This window comes from Diplotaxodon limnothrissa, linkage group LG7 (genome assembly GCF_057381915.1).
Source record: "Diplotaxodon limnothrissa isolate DT_005_m linkage group LG7, D_limnothrissa_male_GT1.1, whole genome shotgun sequence".
NCBI lineage: Eukaryota > Metazoa > Chordata > Actinopteri > Cichliformes > Cichlidae > Diplotaxodon > Diplotaxodon limnothrissa.
In genome coordinates this window covers 18,009,416-18,032,275 of record NC_140602.1, presented here as the reverse complement: position 1 = coordinate 18,032,275, position 22,860 = coordinate 18,009,416, and the positions used below count along the sequence as shown (strand labels likewise).

The following is a 22,860-nucleotide window of genomic DNA, read 5'->3' as shown; positions in this document are numbered from 1 at the left end:
TATAAATGTCCTTTTAGTCAGTTGTTAGCTGGTTGCCTGGCAATGTGATGGCATCATAAAAAGCATTTAAGTAAAGGCATATTCAAGTCTTGCACATTAATATATATCAAAACTGAACTGGAAAAATAGAATTGAACTAAACTGTGATGAATTGATAAACTGAACTGAATTACACTGATACAGTGTTTTTATAAGGTTTTATGGGAGCATAAATGCTAAAATAAAAACTGGTCATTTTAGCCCTCTGGGAGACGGTTGCTAGGCAACATGTTGATGTCATAATATCAGATACTGAAAAGACCCTCGATGAGACTAAGATGTAACAGTTTGCCAAGTCTGGTTGCTCAACTCCTGACTGTGTAGGAGGAGTTCATGGGAGAGACAGACTGAGATTTGGTGTATTAAACTAAGATAATGGTAACAGAGTTCCACTGCTGCTGTTCGTGCTTTATGGATATAAGAACCGGCAACAATACAGTCTCTCAAATGCTTAAACTGAAGCCAACGTAAATTACTCCTGATTACTCAGATATGGTTCCTCCTTAAAAACCTTTTAGTACTTTTGCTTCTGTTCTCTTTGAGTCATTCAAAGAGAACAGAAGCACAATGAACTGCCCAGGTTTTGACTTAGGAGAAGGGACTACTTGGGCCCACTCTGCCCGAAAGAGCTTTTGTGTGCATGTTAATGTGAGTAGTGTCGAGAGTTTAGATAAGTAAGGTTCCTTGGAAAAGATGTTCAGCTCTTGTTGCGTTTGTTTGTCAGGCAAAGAGTTGGATTACTCCGATTGCTGGATAGAAAATGAAATTATTATTATTATTATTATTATTATTAGTAGTAGTAGTAGTAGTAGTAGTAGTATATATATATATTTTAAAATCTGGATCTGTGTGAGACAGACACTATCTATCTATCTACATATACATTATCATAGATATATACCTTTTTTTTTTCCTGTAGACTGTGACTTTATGAGCTGAGTTATGGCATCTCAGAACTAGTTTTGAATTCTGTCTGGAAATGAAAGGTGTCTTTCTAAACAGCCACGATGAAGGAGTAGTTTGAAGTATGGCGCCCTGATGCATTTTCACCTCTGCACAGCTGACGAAATGTTACAGCAAACGGTTGACACACTCAAGGTGTGTGGCGAGGGGGTTCCTAACACTAAAGGTTAACATATCTAACAGAACTATAATCCTACACCCAAAAATACTACAAATTTGCTTCATCAGGATTATGTATTTATGTAGTTTAAATCATTTTCAGCAGCAGCCTGATAACCAATCAGGAAGCAACCTCAGAAGTCAGATTTTGACAGAAATATTGTTAAATCCAGACCAGTGAATGAAATCATGTTATTCCTGCCCTCATTTAACTACAGCATAGCAAAAAACAACAGAAAAACAGAAATGGGTTTCTTATGTTTTTAATGATTGGATGAATGTTGAATGTTTGGCTGCTTGAAAAGATTTCTACTGTAGTACCTTAACCCACTGATTAGAAAACCATATGCACATGCAGGTGTGCCACACAAAGATGCAGAAATTGAGCTAGATGGTGGACTCTTACCACGGGACCATGTAAGCTATGAAGTAGTTAGAACTTTGTTTAAATACAATAATGTGTTTAGAACTATGCATATCAAGGGCAAAATACATATACAATACATATTTTGAGGTGGCTGTTGATTTAATAGGCATACCAAGACCCAGCATATCAAAGATATAGCCTTAATATGAATATATCAAGCACGTTTCATATAATGCAATATGATGTAACAGTCATACACACACAGTAAAAAAGAAATAAAGCAATGAATATTTATTGTAATATTAGCCCAAAGATGCATAAGAAAAGTAATGCCTTAAGTAAGAAATGTAAATAAGACAAGCCCCAGATAATCATCTGTGCTGAACTAACAAATATAAATATACAAAAGAAGGAGACAGTGTGCAGAAAAGGACACAGACACTGTGGGTGCTGGATACACAACCACTTTCCTTATACCAACTTACAAACTCCTGTACAGTCCCACACATACACATGCACACACACACATACAACGCTTCAATAGGTTTATCCTTTCAGTGTGCAGCACTGCAGTGTTAGGTAGGATGCTTCATTCTGAGAGGCAGATAATGAGCTATTCCCTCTGCAGAGGACAGAATCCCAGAGCCAGCAGAGCTCAGCAGTGCTACATGCTCCCTCTCTCTCACACACACACACAAACATAAGTTGCAATAAGCAAAAAAAAAAAAAAAAAAAAGCCAGCAAAACTTCCTAACTCTAAGCACTCCTCTGGCTCCACCACACAGTATACACACAAACCAAACACTGAGCCTACTCTGCCACCCACCTCTGTTCTAGAGCGCACAGCTCTGAGGCACACAGAGACCCCAACACGCTTGCAGGTACAGTCCCGTTAGCTTGAGTTGGCAGCAGTGAAGCCGGCTGTATATATTCCTGCCTGAGGATAAACTGCTAGTGCTGGCTAGCAACCGCTGTCATGGCATCCTGGACCCCTTCTATCACAGGCACTCAGCAGCGCAGAAGCCCCCTCCATCGCATACACAAATGTACACTGAGCTTTCAAATCAAAGGGCTCCCCAGCTGTGACCTCACATCACAGTGGAAAAGGAGGAGGATGCGGGAGAGGAGGGGCTGTTTGTGGAGTGTTTTTGCAGTGATATTTCGGGCTGATATTGGTGTGTGTGGCCAGAAGGTACGGCAGCCACAGCAAGAAGGACAAAATTACCACAACAAGGAAGAAAGAGGAGGAAGACTAGAGCATGTACCACGGGGGAGGATGCAGCTGTGAGGGGGGAAGAAAGAACAGTTGTTACAAACAAAATGTTTGCTGCAAAGGTGGTGGCATGCTGTGGGAGGGAGGGAAGAAGACAATTTAATTTTGATACCTGTGAGGGCTGCGTCCATTCCCACAGCTGGACATAAACTTTACAGTCACACTGGAAGAACAGCATGAACCAGCCTCACAGAGGGAGCAAGTGCAGCAAAGAAATAAAAAAATAAACAGAAGCCATGGCACATTCAGTGGCTCCACCTTATGCCTCATCCACTCACCCACTCTGAATGAGCTCTTCCTCATGTTGTTTACTTTCTCTTTTTCCCGCTTCCTCATCCTGTTTTCCATATTCTTCTCCCTCTCCTTTAGCCCAATCCACATCTATCATCTCCTGTTTTCTCCATCCCTTCACTTCTTCTCTTAGAGTTGCACTAAATCTTCTGCATCGTTCCCCTTCCCCCTTCGAGGAGCTGGTCCATGTTTTTCTGTCTTCTACTGTCAAAATGTACATGAATCTAATTAGTAAGTGCGTTCACTGGCTTTGAATGAAGCCAGAGAACGCACAGTGCATTGGTCTGGATTATACAATCAGAAACAATGCAAGACACACAACTGTTTATGCTCAGTTTTCACCAAAGTAGCGCACAAATTGTGTCTTCCTCTTGGTTATATTTGTGTGCCACAGTCTGACGCATGCCACATTAAGGTTCATTAAACAGGATATCTCCTCTGTGCTCTGGCCAGCCTGTCTCTCCTTTGACCCAGGCCTTCATATATAGGTCAACAGTGGCATTCAAGTGACTGATGTATGTCACAAGCACAATACTGCTCTTTTTAGGACTGGACATGCAGTCAGTCACGCCCTGCAGCATTATAATGTAACAATACGTAGGGCAAATCAGAAATCTAAAGGGATATCTGTCGTTCTCTTCCTGCACCACCTCCTTACAGGAAGGCTTGGCGAGTTGTTCTTGGTACTCCAAGAAGTGTTGAATCTTGAGTAAACATAGTAGGGCTTCATTAAATGGAGCAATTTTCATGCTCACTGAGCAAAATGCATACAATGCAACGTGTGTGGCTAAATGCAAGAAGACAGAAAGAAATATGCCTGGAAAATAACTTTTCGAGCACACGTGATAAACTTTGGGTGTCATGTGAAGGAAAAGTTAGACGGACATAAATGAAAAGAAATGACATGGTAGCTTATTTTCATACAGCATCTTTGTAATAGAGTGAGTGTCGTTTATTTGTATAACAGCAGCAATAACATCAGCAGTACACTGTGTATATTTGGAATTCATAAGAGAAGCCCTTTTAAGATAAAGTAGTCATATAGGATTATGTTTTATTATACATAAATACAGTTGTATAACAAGGCCAGAAACTTGGTTTGAACTATAATGTGAAGAGGTGATCAAGTGATACGATTTGATAACTTTTTAAATTAACCTTAGATAAATACATACCTATAACACTTCTTATTCAAATTCCAATTCTTTCTTCATTATATATATTCCAAATAACAAAAATCTGGGACACAATAAATGGAGAAAATGGGCTAAAATGTGATTTTTAACCAGCTGACGTTGTGGTTAAGTGGCCAGTTGGCTACACATTTGGTTCAAGTCAGCCGTGAGGTTACTGTACCTGCTGTTCCTTCATACAATAACTCCAAAATGCTACAAAAATGAGTCATTTATTTAATTGAAATTAATATGATACAGGACTTAGCAATATAACATCTGAAACCAGTAATGTTGACATTCGATAACTTTTTACCATATTAGCTGTTTATTATTTACCACTTAACTGAATATTCAATTTAGCTGCAATGTGAAAACAACATGCACATTCACTCCAGTGTAATTAGCTTTTTAGTGTGACACAAATTACTTCATGTATCAGGATTCAAACTGAGCCAAAATGAGCCTTTATAAAACAAAACATTGAATGCAATACTTTCAATTTCAATTATTAATATTAATATAGCACAAAATCACAACAACAGTTGCCTCAACTTACTTTATATTATAAGAGGAAACATATGCATTAGAAAGAAAAACCTCAACAATCAGATGACCCTCTAAAGCAGGGGTGCCCAATCCCGGTCCTCGAGAGCTACCGTCCTGCAGCTTTTAGATGCATCCTTGTTCCCACACACCTGAATCAAATGAATGGCTTGTTATCAGGTCTTTGCCAAACATGATGGCATGCTGAAGAGATCAAACCATTTGATTCAGCTGTGTTGGAGTAGGGATGCATCTAAAAGCTGCAGGATAGTAGCTCTCGAGGACCGGGATTGGGCACCCCTGCTCTAAAGCAAGCATGTGGTGACACAGTGGAAAGGAAAAACTTTCTTTTAACAGGAAGAAACCTTTTTGTGATTGTAACAGTGCGATTTTGCTGTTATTGTTATGTAAATCTATATTTGGACCAGCAGTGTTCATGAGAGTGGGGGAGCCCATTTAGTAGCGTCTCTCTCATGCACAAACATCCTTACAACAACACAGAGACCCAGAGGAGCAAAGCGATTAGCAGCAAAACGAGTACTCCCATTGCCTTGTGGCAATCGAGCATTTTTTCTGGAGTGGAAAAATTGGTCTGACACGTCAGCAAACAAGGTCATAGCGCAGAACACAGGTCCCATGTTTATGCTGCCAAGTGTTCTGTCAGCTTGAAACTCCTTCTCTATCTTTCTCTCCCCGCCTCCCTCAGTGCAGAAACGGTCAAAGAGAAACAACTCTAATCTCTGCCACAACAGCAGAATAGGCAAGTGGACAGCCTCTAACGAGAATAATAACTGTACACCAAAGCATTAACCCGACTCACAGAAAGCAGCATCACCAGATCACTCCTCCTTTTTCTATTCACAACCAGCCTCTCGATGTTAGGCTTTTCTGTGTTCATTATTCTCGTCTTCTGAGAAGACTGTGTGAATAAGCTGCAGGTGAGATCTGAGCAGAGGAGTTTTGAAGTGGGGCTATTAGCAGAGACTTTTCTAATGTGTGCGCGATGGCTGTTATCTTCAACTTGGGTTGCAGAAGTTTGATAGAGTCAGACCAAAGAGTCCTCTTCTCTATACACCGCTTAATTTCTGTATTTTTCTTCAGCTTTAAAGGAGAACCTCAGACAATCAAAACTGAGCGATTGAGTGCGTGGGTGGACGTGTGTGAATGTGTAGTATGCTTAAGTTCAAGTTTGCTGAAGACTCCAATGATCCCTCACCTCAATACTTAAGTGGACTTTTTCACAACTGGCAAAAGTTATTATGAAATGTCAGACAAAAATATACCTGTCAAGCACACAAGGCCAAAATGACTATTGAGACTCAATGCGAATCAGTGAATGCTGCAAGTAAGGCAGGTACTTCTTACTGTAAAAGATAAAGCGATGCCTTTGCGGACAGGTTTGTGAGACACCAGCCAATCACTGGCATTTATAAATCAATTCACACTCATTATAATACTCGGAGTAATCCCTGGGAAACAGAAACCAACAGGAGCTCAATCGATGTTTGTCAGAATAGCTCTGATGAATCAAAGACAGTGGATCAGCCACCCAGTATTGATTCGCTACCCATACCTTAGCATCACTCCTAAAACCCATTGACACCAGAATTAGCATGATTAGAACAATTTATTTCTTCCTGTGCTTCTATTAGTATTTCTGGTTTTACAGTTTCTCACTGAGATCTAAAGCTTATCCTCGTGAGTTGTAACAATTGTCTTATTCTGCATTTCTACAGTCAGGAATTAGCCACAGTGAATTCATGTCCCTTAGCAACACAGTGAAATGATTTAGCAGGCAGTGGAGTGAAGCACTTATTGTTGTGTCAGTTCTCACAGCATGCTGATTGATCTAAACCCACCAGCCTGACAAGATGGATTATTGGATGATCGTGATCAAACAAGTCTTGCCAGAATCTAGATGCCTCATATAGCAGGGACTTACTGACAACGGGAAAGTCATAGTCATCGTCTTTATCTAAAATCAGAGTGGGTCTTGCTAGTTCTCTCAAAAAGACTATGTGAAATGGTCCCCCTCTTCAGTTTACTGAACAGCAGTGCACAGTTTACTGTGCATTAGTGTAATGTACAGTTTGTCTCTTACTCACTGACCAATTATGAGAAGCCCTCTGTCTGCATTATACCCCATGCGCCATTAAGAAAAATTCCCTTGTGGGTTTATATTGGTTTTATTATTACAATATTACAGTGTAGTAATATTGTGATAATAACATACAAGCTATATTTAATGTACTACTACAATTATGTTTTCAATACATCAAGACCCATGTATTTTGGATAGCAATCAGTTAATACAAATCCCACATATATACTCAAGTCCTTCCCAATCAGTGGTGGGTTGTTGAAGAATTCAGGATGAGCACATTTACACTTTTTAAATATTTTTTTATATTTTTTATAATCTCTGCAGAATATATCCCTGTAGGGGAACCTATAGCCACAGCTTCACCCATATTCTTATGCCAAACCCCACAGCCACATAAAGACTGCAGAAGAATAAATGAAAACAGGAAAGGCAGACAGGGGCAACAAATTCATGCCGAGTGTGGACGTGCTCAAGCGTTGGGAATGATAATTTAATTTGTTGAACCCATTGTGGCTCCCACTGCTACTGTAGCTTTGATGCAAAAGGAGCCCATTTGCCAAGGGCAGCGCAGAACAATTTGCAGCTTTAAGTCACCAGGACCTGCAGAGATTTGTTTACTTCTAATATTGCCTATTTCCATATTTCTCTCCAAGGCGGATGTGGATGGATGACAGATTATTCCAGAAATGGAAAAAGTAAGAAACAAATCCCTTGGCACTCGCTTTCTGAGCAGCACTGGTGCCTGTTTGTCTGGACCACAGTAAGAGGTTGGGGAGAGCACACGCTCAGGCCTAACAAGATCTCTGGTATAAAAGACACATGCTGAGTTGTTTACTTTGGTGACTTACCGCTTAACGATTCATTAAACCAACTCAGACTCAATGAATCCCAAATGAAACATCATAATGCCAAGTTGGGTAGAAATGTAAACACCCTGCAATCTTGCTGATAAATAAGTCATTAAAAAGTGAATGAGGACATGAGATACCCATAAAATATGCTTCCTTGTACGACACTGCATTTATATGATGAAAGGATTTTCTTAAGATTAGAGATTTCCCTTTCTGAAATTTTTCCAAAAGCATTTCAGCTCAAACAAGAGGCCCAGACACCTCCTCCAGAGTTCAAAGTAGACAAGACAAAGCTGGCTTTATTATTCCCTTGACTTCCATTTACTGTATTGGCCTGTGCCGATGCTTTTAAGCAGCGGCATGGATATTCATGCCTACTCATCAGGAAGTCTTCCCTCACGACTTGTGCCACTGCAGGCTCTATGGTCTCTCTCAATGGGTGCATTTGTGTGTGCAATAATACACCCCTGTGACTTGGCACTCGAGCACCCTGTTGCAAAAAACAGTCAGCATGAACCCTCATTCAGATTGCTAGAAATCTGAATTTGACAACTAAGACATGCAATGCTTGCAGACCATCCGCCATCATACAGCCCACATGTTCACGTCCGGAACTGTAAGCATACCCGTTCACTTGTGTTTACTGTTGAGCACATGGCCACAGTCAGATGGCCTGTTGGAAAGCAACGTGTGTGCCGACTGACAATGAGAACAGTCTGGGCAAAGACCTGAGTCATTTGGTGCCTCTTTGGCCAAGTAACACCATGTGATCATGGCTCACAACACAGAACAGGTGCCCACTTACAAAAAACCCCTCAAAGAGACGGTGAAAGAGAGAGAGAGATGCAGCAAAAAGAATAAGCGCTTAGATCAATGTCAGACCACAAAAGGTATATTTCTGCAGCGTGGACTAAAATCCTCAAACCCAAAATTGGTAAACCATGACACTAGTTGGCTATGTCAGCACGAGTAGGTGCAGATGTGTGGGAGCTCTCTGGCGTTCAGATCACCAGATTATCACCTTACATAAGGAAATCATCTCTTCCCAAGTACAAAGCTGTTTGTGCACAGTCCAACTGCTATTAAAGATAAGGCTCAGACAACCCACGCAGCTACAGATACAGCATTTCCAATCAAGCTGGCTTTCCCTCAAGTAGCAGCAAAAAACCCCTCTAAACTAGGTTACAAGACTATATGACGCTTCAAACAAATGCTTTGTTTGACTCCCTTGCATTTCTGCACACCTACATCTTGCTGGGCTTTATCCATTCCTGTGTGGCAGCATATTTCTTAAGACTCACGTGGACTAACTTAGCATTTATTCAGCTTTTTTTAAACTACTGATATTTATATAATCCATAATTACTCATAACAGTTTACTGTTTACTAGCCATATTTCAAGAAATTCACATGAAATGACAAAAAAAAGAGTACTGATCATATTAGTTTGACATGTAAACAATATTGATTGTTCACTTCAACACTAACCCCACCCCCCACCCCCGCCTCAGTCATATAGGACACCAGTGTTTTAGCTTGTCTTCTTATCCTCTATTGCAAGGGAGTTAAACAGAAGTCCAACTCCTCATCTTTCTATCCTTTGTGGACACAGTGGGGTTTTTTTGTGGCTGTGTGTACAGGATTGTGTGCTTTCTTACTGTGACACTGCACCCTTCACTCTGTCTGTCCTCCACACACTGTGGCCCTGTATGTGCAGCATGAGTGGAGCTGTGTGTTGTAGATAAGAGTCAGAGTATGGCAACTGTGGTGTGGGGCACGTGTGAAAAGACCACCAAAAAAAACAAAAAAAACAGGGGGGGATTTAGCTGTCTTTCTCCCAGTCAGATTCACCTCTGGGTGCCCTTTCCTCCACACACTGCCATTACATCGTCCTCATGAATAATCCAGCCTGTGACACTATTCTGTGCTATTCTACTGACACATTTCACCATGAGGCTCAACACATGCAGTATGGAAGCTGTCCACTGCAGTGCCCTAGTGAACTACGACTTCCACGCTGTGTATGATGTACAACTTATTTTCGCTCATGATGTGAGAAATATTTTGCCGGAACCTTCCTCTGTCTAGACAGACGATAATCAGCTGTATCTTCACCCGTTTATTGTTCATTTGAATTCCATTACAGCAAGGCTGAAATGAGCAAAAGTAGAATAACATATCTTTAATTAAAAGCTGACTGCCCCTTCTCTGTCTCTCTTTTTTTCCTTTTCTCTCTCAACCACTCTCACTTGGATGTCTTAGCGAGCACTAGTCTGACTCATGACAATTAAAAGAGAGGCCGAGAACACCGAGAAGGCATGTGTTATTCTTCACGGGGCAATATTGGCCACTTATTCTTGGGGGCAATTTGTTGTTGCTAAGGAAAATGTGAGAATAGTGTCAGCAGCATGAATTAGCAGATTGCAACAGAAGCTCCTCCAGCTACAAACTCAGCCAAGGAAAAGGATGTGGAGGATAATTAGTGCACAAGTTGCACGCATAAGTCAGACACATTTCCCAGAACGCTGGTTTTCAGATCTGAATAATGATATGCCAACTTAAAAGAACAACTTTTGTTTAGGGACATTTTAGAGTAATTCGTCGGAAGCTATTAGTGCTGCTGTATTCTACCGTTAGTGCTATGAGAAAACATGACGCAGGTTGTTACATCACCTTGTGAGTTTGTGAGCCAAATGTGACAATGTCGAGCCAGTGAAATAGTGCGGCCCTGATGTGTCAGCTGGCACGGCAAGGACTTATACAAAGAGTACACTCCTTGGGCTAGGAAAGACTATATAAGCATTCTTTGACTGCTTTTATTCACACTCATTAGCTATGCAGCAAGGGGGCTGATTTGAGACCCTTTGAGAGGATCCAGAGAAACCAGGTCTGTTAGTGTGAAATGGAAAACCGACCTGTTTGTCAGTCTCACCTACACCGAATGCTAATGCTGCTCTCATCAATGGGCTCTTCATGCAGAGATCCAGCCAAGGACATAGGAACTAGCACCAGTAAAATACAACCACAGGGCAGCACAGCAAAGGAGCCAGAAGAGGACAGTGGCGTGCCACAGCCCGCAACAGCTACAGCTTTTATCTGCGGTTACACTGATCTGAGGAATGAAGGTAGAGATCCAACTGTTTTGTTCTGTTTCTCATAATGCCTTCAGCAGCCCTTCACTCACTGCCTCTTTCTCCTTCTGCCATTTACATTGCTTGAGAGAAGGAGTGAATAACAACAGGCTTTCAAAACAATTCTAAAGTGTTAAATCAATACAGACAAGCTCTGGTAAAAATAAGTAACAGTAATATACAGCCAGAAGGCCTGAAAGGGAACACAACACTGCATTATAACTTTTAATCAATCCTCTTAGTGAAGAGCTCTCTGTGAGAGGCAATTACGGCATCCAGTGAGTGATTTTAAACATACGTAGCATGGTGCATAATTTAAAAAATATAACCTAATGGACATACAACTCGAGTCAGAGGTTTACATACACTCATCATGGGCATGATTATTATGGCAGTTTGTGGGCCTTCTGGATTCTTCTGGATTTATTTGACTTGTTTGGCTTGACATATTGCACCACTAATATTGGGTTGAATGTCCATTAGCAACTTGCACCTCGACCAGATGCTTTTGGTATCCATCAACAACCTTTTAGCATAATTCTGGTTGCATATTTGAAAACTCTTCTTGGCAGAATTGGTAGAATTCAATTAAATTAGTTGGTTTTTTTGGAGATCAACTCTACTTTTAAGTCCACAAATTTCCATTAGGGCAAAGGTCAGTTGAGGCTTTGAGACGTCCATTCCAGAAGCTCAGTTGGGCATTTATAAGCAACTGCAATTTGTCATTATCTGACTCAGACTTTGGCATTATGTAGAAGTCGAATGACCTCCCAAATCGACTTCACCTCAAATTAACAGCTAAAACAACAGCTATAATTGAAACTTACGCACAACTGGGTGTTCCAACAGGACAATGAACCCAAACGCATATCAGAATTGGTTTTGGAATGGGCAAAGCAGGCTAACATTAAGCTGCTGAAATGGCCTTCCCAAAATCCCCAAAAATATTCAGCAATAATTATATGAGAAACTTGTTGGTGGCTATCAAAAAGATCTGGAGCAAGTATGTGCAACTTGCAAAGGTACATTTAACCTAATATTTAGGGCCGAGGTTCACTTTTGGCTCTGTAATTATACTTTTAATCCTATGTGGATTAGAGAAAGTGCAAAAATAATTTTCAAACTTGTTCAAAGTCTTATCTTTTTTAAAGCCATTAAGGATGTCTCCTGTACAATCATTTGAAATCAACTTGAAACAAAACACTAAAAAAACCCCAGAACTACCATGACATTGATGTCCATGATTGCATGTATAATTTGACCAAAACTTACAAATTAAATTTAATAGCAGTGAAGATGGAAATAGAAAGCCACAATTCATATGTGTAACATTAGTATGAGTAGTCTAAGCAATAAAAAGAGCAGGTAAGCAAACAGAACAGATTGAATAATGGACAATGCAGTAGCACTTGCTGAGGCTTCTAGTGCTATACTTCCCATCTCTGTCAAGGGTAATGGGATTTCTTAGGTTTAAATGCACTTCACTCACTCTGTGTAGCCAATAGGAAGCTAAACTATTGATCCACAAACAATTTAGCTGTCCAGCTGTCCAGAAAGGGGAAAAACAGGGTGCCCCTAAACGTATAATTAGGCTTCCTGAGAGATCAACTTCTTCAGTATTCGAGCCACGTACCAGGAAGCCTTTCCCTTGGGGCTCTTTCTGCTATTAGCCTTCTATTACTTACAGTTCTACAATCCCTCACCCCGAAGTTTAGGGCCTTAATAAGCTAAAGAACTAAGATACATCTTACCAAGGACACTTTGGGTTAATGCAAAAATCTTCACTGACCCTCTCATTCTGTCATCTCCAACAGGCCACTGTTTTTCCATAGCTTTCATAGCTCCGGTTTAGTATGCTGTCAAGGCAACAGTGCATGCATCATCACCTTGAGGCAGCTTTTAGTCAGCTAGCATGAAAAACAGCATATAGTATACATGAAAGGCAGTGCTATATGGAGAAGAGTGTAGTCATGCTTGGAAGCCTTGCAGGCTGAACTAGCATGCAGATGAATTTGAGTTCTTGTCCTCCACACATGCTCACAGCACCATAGCAACAGGCCTTGCTCAAAGGCCCCAAGAGCAGCAAGGCCCCACCGAAAAAGACACTTTCATACTTAATAGGGGGCGTTCAGTCCACCAACTTCTTTCTCCTCAGCGCTATAACATAACAATGCAAGCAATTAAAGTTTAACTTTCACACGCTCATAATGAACACTGATTAAATAGCTTCAGTGTTTTCCAAGAACCATTCCTCCTGCTCCACCAAGCAGCTAAAAAAATTCAATGTTTCAATTATTTACTTAATCTATGTGCGCTCATTTTATTTCAGCTCAGTCTGGGAGTACTCCAGGCATTTACATTTGTGCTAGTTTCTCTCCTGTGATCTGCTGTTCCCCCGAGTGTGTTTGAGTCTAGTTCACCTTGTTTGTGAGTGAGAGAGTTGGAGTGAAGCACGGAGCGTGAAAGAGCAGAGACGGGGTGAAGCTAGGGTTATACTTTTTGCATCGGTGAGTACCCGAGGATCCACTTTGGCCAGAGTGGTAAAAATATCTTCATCGAAGAGTACACGTGAGGCACTGAACTTTCACCCCCAAAACCTCCAATTTGTTGTGATCACACTGATTTGTTCATCCCACTACCTCACAAGGGCACCAGCTCTGCATGCATCCAAGTGGACTTCAAGCGTACTCGAAAGATGCAGCAATCTGTGCGCACACAGGGGTATAAAGCTCCCCTTTTTCAAGTTGATAAAAACTTGTTAGCAAACTGTAAGTATAACAGCCCAAAGCAGTCAACCTGTGGAAAACCATAAGGGTTAAATTCAGTTCCTCAAAAAATAATGCTAAATGCTAGATTTTATGTGCAGATTATAGAGGAAATGTAACCTAGTTATATGTAGTGTACACATGCTGGCAAAAAAAGATACTTTTTTTCAAGTTTTTAAACATGCAAAACATCTCTGCTCTGTGCCAAAAGTCATTCATTTTCTTCTTCACAAAATGCTTCTGATTCCTTACGATTTGCAATTTATTAACATGCTTTGTAACACAGTGACATAAATTAAAATCTCAACAGATTGGGAATTTCCTTGTAAACAAGATTTTCATTGTAACCCTCTGGTTAGAAATCCCAGTGAATACATCAGACACGCTCTGCTGATTTTCAAATTGCAATCGAAAGTCATCTCGTACAGGACCGAAATAGAGCACCGAGTTGTTTGGCTGCACAGCTTCTCAGCATCCCTGTAAACAAAGTATCTGACTACACCTACAAAGGTGCAAAAACAGATGGCTCTAGGCTCCCACGTGGGAAGTGAGTCCACTGCGTGTAACATAATATTTCTGCTTAGCTAAATAGAAAAGGGGGCAATCTGAGACTTTAAAAAGTGGTATAATTAAGACCCAGTCACAAAGAGAGGTCTGAAATTGACTACTCCATTAGAGAAAACTGTCCTCTGAATTTGGTAACCTTGCAAAGTGATAGCTTAAACTCTTTATCATTATTAAATACTAAACACTTAAATACAAGCTGAAAAGAACTGAGCTGTAATGAACTATTTAATGAACTCTTCATATTACTGCATAAATGAAATATCATCAAGATAGATGAGGGTTGCTCTGCTAATGAGGAAACAAACAATGTTTAGGGCTGGCACCATAATGAAGGAAGACAAATATTATCAGAAATAACCTAAAAGAAAATTCCTGTTCACAGGAGCACACATTTGTAATCTTGCTCTAATTGACTGGATAAATCCCATAAGATTTACTTTGATTATAAAGCCTAAAAATATCTCAGAGAAAACCAAGTGAAACATCAGAGAAAAGAAATGAAATCTTGTCAGATTTAACCTAATTACAGATTTAAACTCCTCTTAAATGTCACCAAGATCATCGACTTGCTGAAAAATATATATTTTATGAGGTACAGATGTTCTAGAACTAAATGTTCTAAATTTTATAAATGTTTTTTCATCTTTATTTTTTTTATTTTATCTAAATTACTCTCTTAACTTACCCCAAAAAGCTAAAGATGGCTCTTCTTCTTCTACTCATCCTGTATGCGTGCGATAACACTTTGATAACACTGATCGATATCCACCCTTTTTAAGTGGAAGGGGGAGATAACTGATGCTACCTGCTTGTCTGGTCTGCATTATCTTAATGAAAATTAAGATAATGTTTATCTGTCCACCAGTGACACGTCACTTTGGGCAGACAGATAAACAGGAAGAACCATGCATTACTAAAGAAGCTTGCCACTTTATGCAGACTCACACAGATTAGAAGAAGATAACAAATTTTATATCTCTTTTTCTATATATACATATCTTGAGGGTAGCTTATTTTTCTGTCTTTAGAACTAAACCACTCCAGTCTGCATTTGCAAAACAAACCAGAAGAACCACATGAGCCAACTCAGCACTTAGCAGAGTCACATAGATTACACGAAGAAGAACAGCTATACAAAGGGTAAAAAAATAAATAAACTAAGTCATTTCTTTTTTGTTTTCCTATCTTTGTCCTTCACCGGGATCTTCAACGCTATAAATAGACATGTCATTTAGCAGGTGATATCAAAAAAATCTATTTTTATCTTTAGTATTGTTCCGCGTTTGTGTAAACTAACAGAAGGCTGTTCATGCAGGTTGTAGCCTCTTTTTTTAAATCATGAAGTAGACATGCCAGATGCAAATCATATCTTTCTAGAGCAGGGGTGGGCAATCTCAGTCCACGAGGGCTGGTGTCCCTGCAGGTTTTAGATCTCACCTTGGGTCAACACACCTGAATCACATGATTAGTTCGTTACCAGGCCTCTGGAGAACTTCAGGACATGTTGAGGAGCTAATTTAGCCATTTAAATCAGCTGTGTTGGTTCGAGGACACATCTAAAACCTGCAGGGACACCGGCCCTCGTGGACTGAGATTGCCCACCCCTGTTCTAGAGAGTCAGTCACATTTTAAAAATCATACAAGCTAAATCCAGTGTAGATGATTAATTGTTCATAGGCAGCATTGGCTTGGAATTAGAAATAAGTAGCCTCCTGGAGCATTATTATCATCAGATTCACAGGAGTAACAGTAGTGCTGTAAGTGAATGAGCTGTAAATGAGTGCTGTAAGACTAAACACACCAATGAAAGAAAAGGCCTAAACTCTGGACTCCTACAGCAAGGGGTTTCTGTGGCTCTGTATTTCTCTGTGGGGTCTTTTGCTAGCATGGATTGGGTTCGCTTGTCACCGTAGAGAAAAGGGTTACAGCAAATCTCACAAGCTGACCTGATCAATGACATATCTGTCTTGGAGGGAATCGGCTTTTGGACAATGAGAATGCCTCCACCAAAAGGGCATGATGTACACTATATATGAAAATAATGCATGTGAATCATGTTGTATTAAATAAGGCTTTTAACTAGTGAGTTAAACCATAAATTCATTTATTTATTTTACTGAGGTCAAAATGAATCTATTCTTTTTCTGAGACTTTTACGCTCTGATTTCTGCTACCAGGGGATTCGCCACCTGTTGGACATTAAAAAGAATGCAGATTTGCCTTTGAGAGCCCTGTATCCATATTTATATACAGTCTATAATGATATGCTTTGGCCTTCTCAGTAAACAGGACCCAACTGAAGATTTTAGACTAAGGTGTTAGACACCACACACTGGCATTCAATTTGATATCACATCTGACAAAAGAAACACTAACTTCTTACATTTGAGAAGACAAAACCAGCAAAACCAAAGTGATTTGTGATTTGGCTTCAGTTCTAACCTGCACGGCTCTTATATCTCCCTAATGGCTCTGCAAAATAAATAAGTATCATCCCATTACAACACTGTAAGTGCAGCTGAATACAATTACACTTGCATTAGCTTTATAGAATTGCACAAATTAGATGGGTTAGCAACACGTGGTGTGCAAATATCCACTATGCTTATGAGTTCTTGGTAGTGCTGTCTTTCTATATAGGATCTATATGATAAAAAGCATGCAGAGAGCAGGGTGCAGCATACACTGGCAGAATCATGCCTAGTGAAAACTGTATTCAGATAGCCAAGGATGGCAGATGGATACTGAAGCCCATTCTAGTTCTAAACTATGAACAGAGAGGTCTGTCTCCAGGCAAGCACAGAAGACGTCATGTCTCTCTGCCTCACCACCGTACCATTAGTGAAGCTCGCTATTGATTGATGGTGTGTAAATTGCTGAGCAATCTATGGAAAGCATCAAGACGACAGCATTTCACGTTTTGTCAGCAGGACACAGAGAAGCACTCTTACAGCAAAGACAGCAAGAAAGAGCGGCGTTTGTGCGCGTGTTCCTCGCACAGTGTTCAACGTCATGGGCTGTCTCGTCCCGCTGCATCCTCTCGTAGCACATTCACCCTTACAATGAGGCAAGTCTACAAGATGTATTCCCTTCAGCGTATCTGACACAGCACTCAATGTGAGAGAACAAACAGCATCTAACAAACTTGTCCTACTGCTGCCAAATGCTATTGTTGCCAATCAGTTTAGCGTGTTTTTGTGAAAATCAAAGGTCAAATCTATCTTCTTCAGTTAGGCTAATGCTCCGGTCCAGGAATTTGTAGTGCAAGGCTTGGAAGGACATCTGGAAACAATCTAATCTCCTAAAGGGACTCTCAAATCTTAGATTGAAAACATCCAAGGTTCTTTTTGATGCTCATATCAAGCGAGTAGTGTTTTAAGGACAAGGGGAATGAACCAAAAATCTCTTTGTGCCTTATTTTCATATAAAAGTCTCATAATATGTCTGCAGTAAAATAAAATAAAAAGGCTAAATCCCAGATAAGAAAAGACCATTTCTCTCCCTCATTCTCATATTCACAAGTTAGATGTTGAGTGAAGCAAAGTCTCGATGGGAAAGTTCACATTCAGGCCAGCTCTATCTTCTGCCTCAGGTGAGGTTCACCTGTCTACATCAATACATTGCAGATACATGTGACTGATGCTTCAAACCAAAGAAGAAATACTGTAAGTGCATGTTTATGTTGAGTTATTTGACTGTGACACTAATGCAGGCTGAGCCTGTCCTGTGACGCCGACACGCATCAAAAACCAGGGACATCTTACAGGATACTGTGGTATGCCGGGCCAGTGTGCTGGCAGAGAACAGCTTATTTCAAAATTCAGAACAGAGACATTTTGCTGTGGAGCCAGGGGATAAAACGCAAGATGCTACTTTGCACACACAAGGATAGCCTACTTCTGTGAAGAGTAAATTCATTCACTTGGAGGAGAGTGTCTGTCCTCGGGGTGTCCACGGGGTAGCACAGGATGCATTAACAGCAGCAAGCTTACAAGATTCATAAAGCTCGCCACCTGACAGGCGCCAATGGAATCCCTGTGACATTTTGTGCCACATTAGAGCTCTGATTCAGTCAGAACACACACAGTGAACAATCCTTCACTTGCAATGAGTGGTGTAAACAAAGTCAGAATGAAAATGTAGGCCAGAAATATCTAGCCTATTCACAGAGGATTTTCAAACCTCAGCAAATAACCTGAAAATACTTCAAGTAATTACACTGTGAACCACATAATGCAAAGTTGTGGCTGCTTAAAATATCTTTTGCCCTGACCGCCAATCAAAGCAGTTCATTGGGGCCACTCTTTAGCATCGTAATGAATACTATAGCAGTGTAAAAGCCAAGACATTAAGTTATTCAGTAGTCATGGAGACATAGATCAGGCAGTCTTAACGATGTCAGTTATTTTTTGCCAGACTTGAGCCACTGCTGCTATTAATGAGCTCATAGGTTACAATATTCTCCAATCCGTGGTGAGCCCCATACATATGCAGAATACCAATGTATGTCATGAATCATCATATCTGGGATTTTTTTATATACATAATTGGACTGTGTCCCCAATGAGTGCAATTTTATACACATTTTATGTATTTTTTTTATTATTAATATTCAGGCTACATGTTGGAAGTCTCTTTATAAATGTCCCAAAAGCCCCTGTTGAGTCTCTAAGCCTGAGTTTACCAACATAACATGAGCAGTTCCTCTTCACTAAAACCTAGTCTGGTGAGTCAGGACGCGCCCATGACTCCGTCTCCAGCACCTGACAGAAAGACCCTGCAATGGGCCATTACGAAGCGTTACGGCTCAGTCTGCTGGTAAAGATGACATACAGCCATTAGTCTCAATCAATCGTGGTGCTGAAACCGGGAAGTGGGTTATACTCCCACCCCAGATCAAAGTGTTTACGGATGCCTCTTCATAATTTCTTGGCTGCGAGGGAGCCAGTAGTTTGAATCATCATCGGTATGTGCAGCGCTACCAGGATATGGCCTCTGGCGTGTTTTCATTTATCTTGACTTATACGTTCGGACTTATTACTTCAAAACAGATGCGCAAAAAAGGGGAAAACACATCACGAACCCACCATCGAGTGTGTTTTGGGAGGTCAGGATGTACAGATGCTAAAAAAGCAGCATCCCCGCCACGCACGCCGCGATCATATTGATCACGTTATCTGTCTGGATCTACATGCAAAAAAATCATAAATTCTTTTTGGGTTTTTTGTCTTTTTCGCGTCCAAATCGTTACATATTTCTGCATTGCGGGCGGCTGAATGAGCTCAATCTCATCCGCGCATCCCACTTGCCCGTTGTAAACAACGCTGATTTCCCAGCTGTCAAAAAAAAAGCTGCACCCGGCTTCTTCTGAAATAATGTCAAAAAATCAGTTCTCACGCTGTCTGCTCAGCGCTCTCCTCGTCCTTACCTTGCGTAGCGGGCAACTGCGTCCGTCCGTCCGTCCGTTGTGTCCTTCAGGATGCTCACACCTGCTCAGCACCGCATCGCCGGGCGCTCAAGATCAGGGAAAGAAACTGACGGAGCCGCGGTCCTGTCCCCGTGGACTGAAAGAAGGGTTATGGCGGCTGACTTAGGGGGGCGCTAGACCTGCTCGTTCCACATGACCACAGTGGACCCCGCAGTGAAGCCCAGACCACTTTCAGATCAGAGCAGCCCATGAAGTTTTTCTTTAGTTATTATTTAACATAAAATGATAAAGGGGCTGTATTAAAATAATTTATTCTGTCGCCTACTGGGAAGTTTTAGATCTCTTCTTGATTTAAATGAGGGAGAACATGATTTATATATCTTCTTGAGATATGTTTTCCCCTTTTGCCCTTTAAAAAAAAAGTAAATGAAATGATACATATTAAAACTCAGCAGCACATTCTGACATCCAGCAGACATAAGCAAATGAAGCCCATTTGAAGTAATTTTTGACTGCTAAGCGTTTGCCTCAGTTCAATACTCACTATCTTTTAACTCTGATTTTCTGTCCTTGGAGTCTGTCCCAGATATTAATGCATGTACATGCACAGATCAGTTTGTTTTTAACTAATAAACGGGATGAATAATGAATTTGGTTGCTCCGAAAATGTAGTGTTCTTGAATAACCTACACATTTTAAACATCTGTGGGTATTAAGTACAGTTCCCTACAGCTCATTACTGGTGGCAAAGACAGAAAAAACTATAGTTCCTGTTGCTAGATTTGGTTAACCTCCATCCCTCTACCATCTCTCACGTGATGCCAACATTAACCTTCAGTGGTCTCATCCCTAACTGGACCAGTCTCATACACCTGAGTCCCATCAGTTAACACTTGCTCTCTGATATCTTTTGTTCTGCTTTTGCTGCACAGAGGATTTGTCGAATACTTTGAGACCAGTTTTAATGAATGAGAATCAAATTTGTCTGCCTCCAAGAAATAAATAACAAAACACGGACGTATAAATAAATATCTCAGCCCTTCATCGGTCATCAGTTCTGCTTTACCGACTGAAATGTATGCACACAGAAAACTTTTTTAAGACAAACTGGTTCCTATGGAATAGTGTTTATTTTGCAATGCATATGTGCACTTGGAAGCTGATTTTTAATGTGCTTGTTGGATGATTTGTGCTGTGCCACAAACTAAAAATTCCATCCGCTGTTTTGGGCTTGCAGCTAAACTCTCAGACAAAAAATCGTAAATCTTGGATGGATAAATTGATCTGCGTGTCTGCACACTGCTGAGAAACGAGTGTGACGGCAGTCTGCATATTAACTGTCAGCTTGTTGTTCATCGTGCCGATATCAAAAGGGCACCTCTACTAATTACAACGCCTTGCCCATGTGTCAGTCTAAACATGAAACCATCTCAATCCCCTGGGATTAGATCTAAATCTTGGATGTAAACACCAAACGCCAAGTAATAATCTGCGGTGGCAGAAGCCTATAAATAATGCAGGAATCCTTGAGAAAGAGCAGGGCAGAATTAATTGAAGGACTTAGCCTCTCTGGCTAAGATATCAAAGAAGTTTTTTTTATGCCTTCTTCTTTTTTTAGTGTGATCAGAAACGGACTTTACATTGAGGGTATGGCCCTCAATGTAAAAGGCAGATCAAGCTGAGTGTAGCAGCTTTGTTCCCCAGAGATATAGTTATTATTCAGACTTTTAATCAAGAAGCGATTGTTTCCTCTCAGATGGCAACTCAGTGGATATATCATTAAAATCATGACACTCCATAGAAAATCACCAAGCCGAAGGGACTTGGTAAGACTGAAGAAATTTATGGCAGCCAAATACAGTAGTGTAGTGCATGGCCCAAAAGGATATTATTCTGCATTAGGGTTATCCAAGCTCTAGTTGTCTTCAACCCAAAGACAAGCACTGTTGTTCCTCTTACAACATGGCAGTGCAAATAGAGACAGATCCTGCTGGTGAATTAGAATGTTACAAGGTCGGTATCTGGGGTGGATAAGAGGAACGGCAAACACCCTGCTGTCTGGAAAGAATGGGTGGCTGACATCTATCTGCCTGGCAAAGGGGGAGGAGGAAAGAGGGACACGAAGAAGCATGGGAGGAGGGGGGGTAAATGTAATTTAGCCTCCGTGATCTCCACAGGGGCCCGTGCAAAGGTAACCCCCACCCATCAACCCAAATACACATGGGATATAGTCGGGGGTGCACAGGGAATAAGAATCAGGGTGTGGAAAGGTTATTATCCTGGTGTAATCTTGATAATAAAAAAAAATGGGGGATGGGTTTTTAGAGATAGTTAATACCAGATCAATAGAACAAAACACTCATTTTTGTTCAGTAAAAACTCCCACCACATGAGCTCATTCCCCCCACCTAAAGGAAAACAGTTATTTGGATACACTCATATTCATCCGAGAAGAGATGATTTCACTCCTACTGCTGTGGTTTTCAATTTCAGGTTAAACAAATCTACCAGTCAGGCTAAAAATACTTAGTCTTGACAGATGTGTGTGTGTGTGTGTGTGTGTGTGTGTGTGTGTGTGTGTGTGTGTGTGTGTGTGTGTGTGTGTGTGTGTGTGTGTGTGTGTGTGTGTGTGTGTCTGCGTAATGCGCATGTGTGTATGTGACTATGTGTTGGCTAACCATTTGTCAGCCATATGGAAATGTCACAGAATAATCATAAACAATTATCCACCCCAGCTCTCAAAGCTTCAGAATAGGGCAAATTTACATAAAGAGGCACAAAGGCTCTGTCACTTACATACAAAAGAACAGACCCCCTGAAGCTTAGCACACACTTAAAATGTATCAGAAACTAAATGTTGATGCTTTTCTAACACCCTCGTTTCATATCCTTGATTCTTCATAACTTACATGGATGCTTAAAGACTCTTAGCATCTGGTATGCAAATGGGCTGCTTTAAAGCTGGTTGCAGGTTGTTTGAAAACAGAGGATCACAAGAAGGCTGTGTAATGATATTTTTTCCCTATTGGAAGTAGACATAAACCAGCTGTAGATCAATTTAAACCAGGCTTTCTACTCAGTGATAAATCAAAGTCCTGGACACAGACAGATCTGGGAACGGTTAATGGATGCTATGGCAGACGTACAGCCAACACAGGATGAATCCACTGAAGACTGAATGATGAATGGGAAAATGGAGGAGGG

At 40.7% G+C, this 22,860-nt stretch overlaps 1 protein-coding gene across 1 annotated transcript in view; it reads right to left on the bottom strand.

Moving 5' to 3' along the window:
* Positions 1 to 19,711, bottom strand: part of cntn1a (contactin 1a) — a 59,035-nt gene extending 39,324 nt beyond the window's left edge. Inside the window, exon 1 of the mRNA XM_085359378.1 lies at positions 19,657 to 19,711. The gene's annotated coding sequence lies outside the window, so the exon portion shown is untranslated. The remainder of the gene's footprint in view (positions 1 to 19,656) is intronic.
* Between the last annotated feature and the right edge of the window lie 3,149 nt (positions 19,712 to 22,860).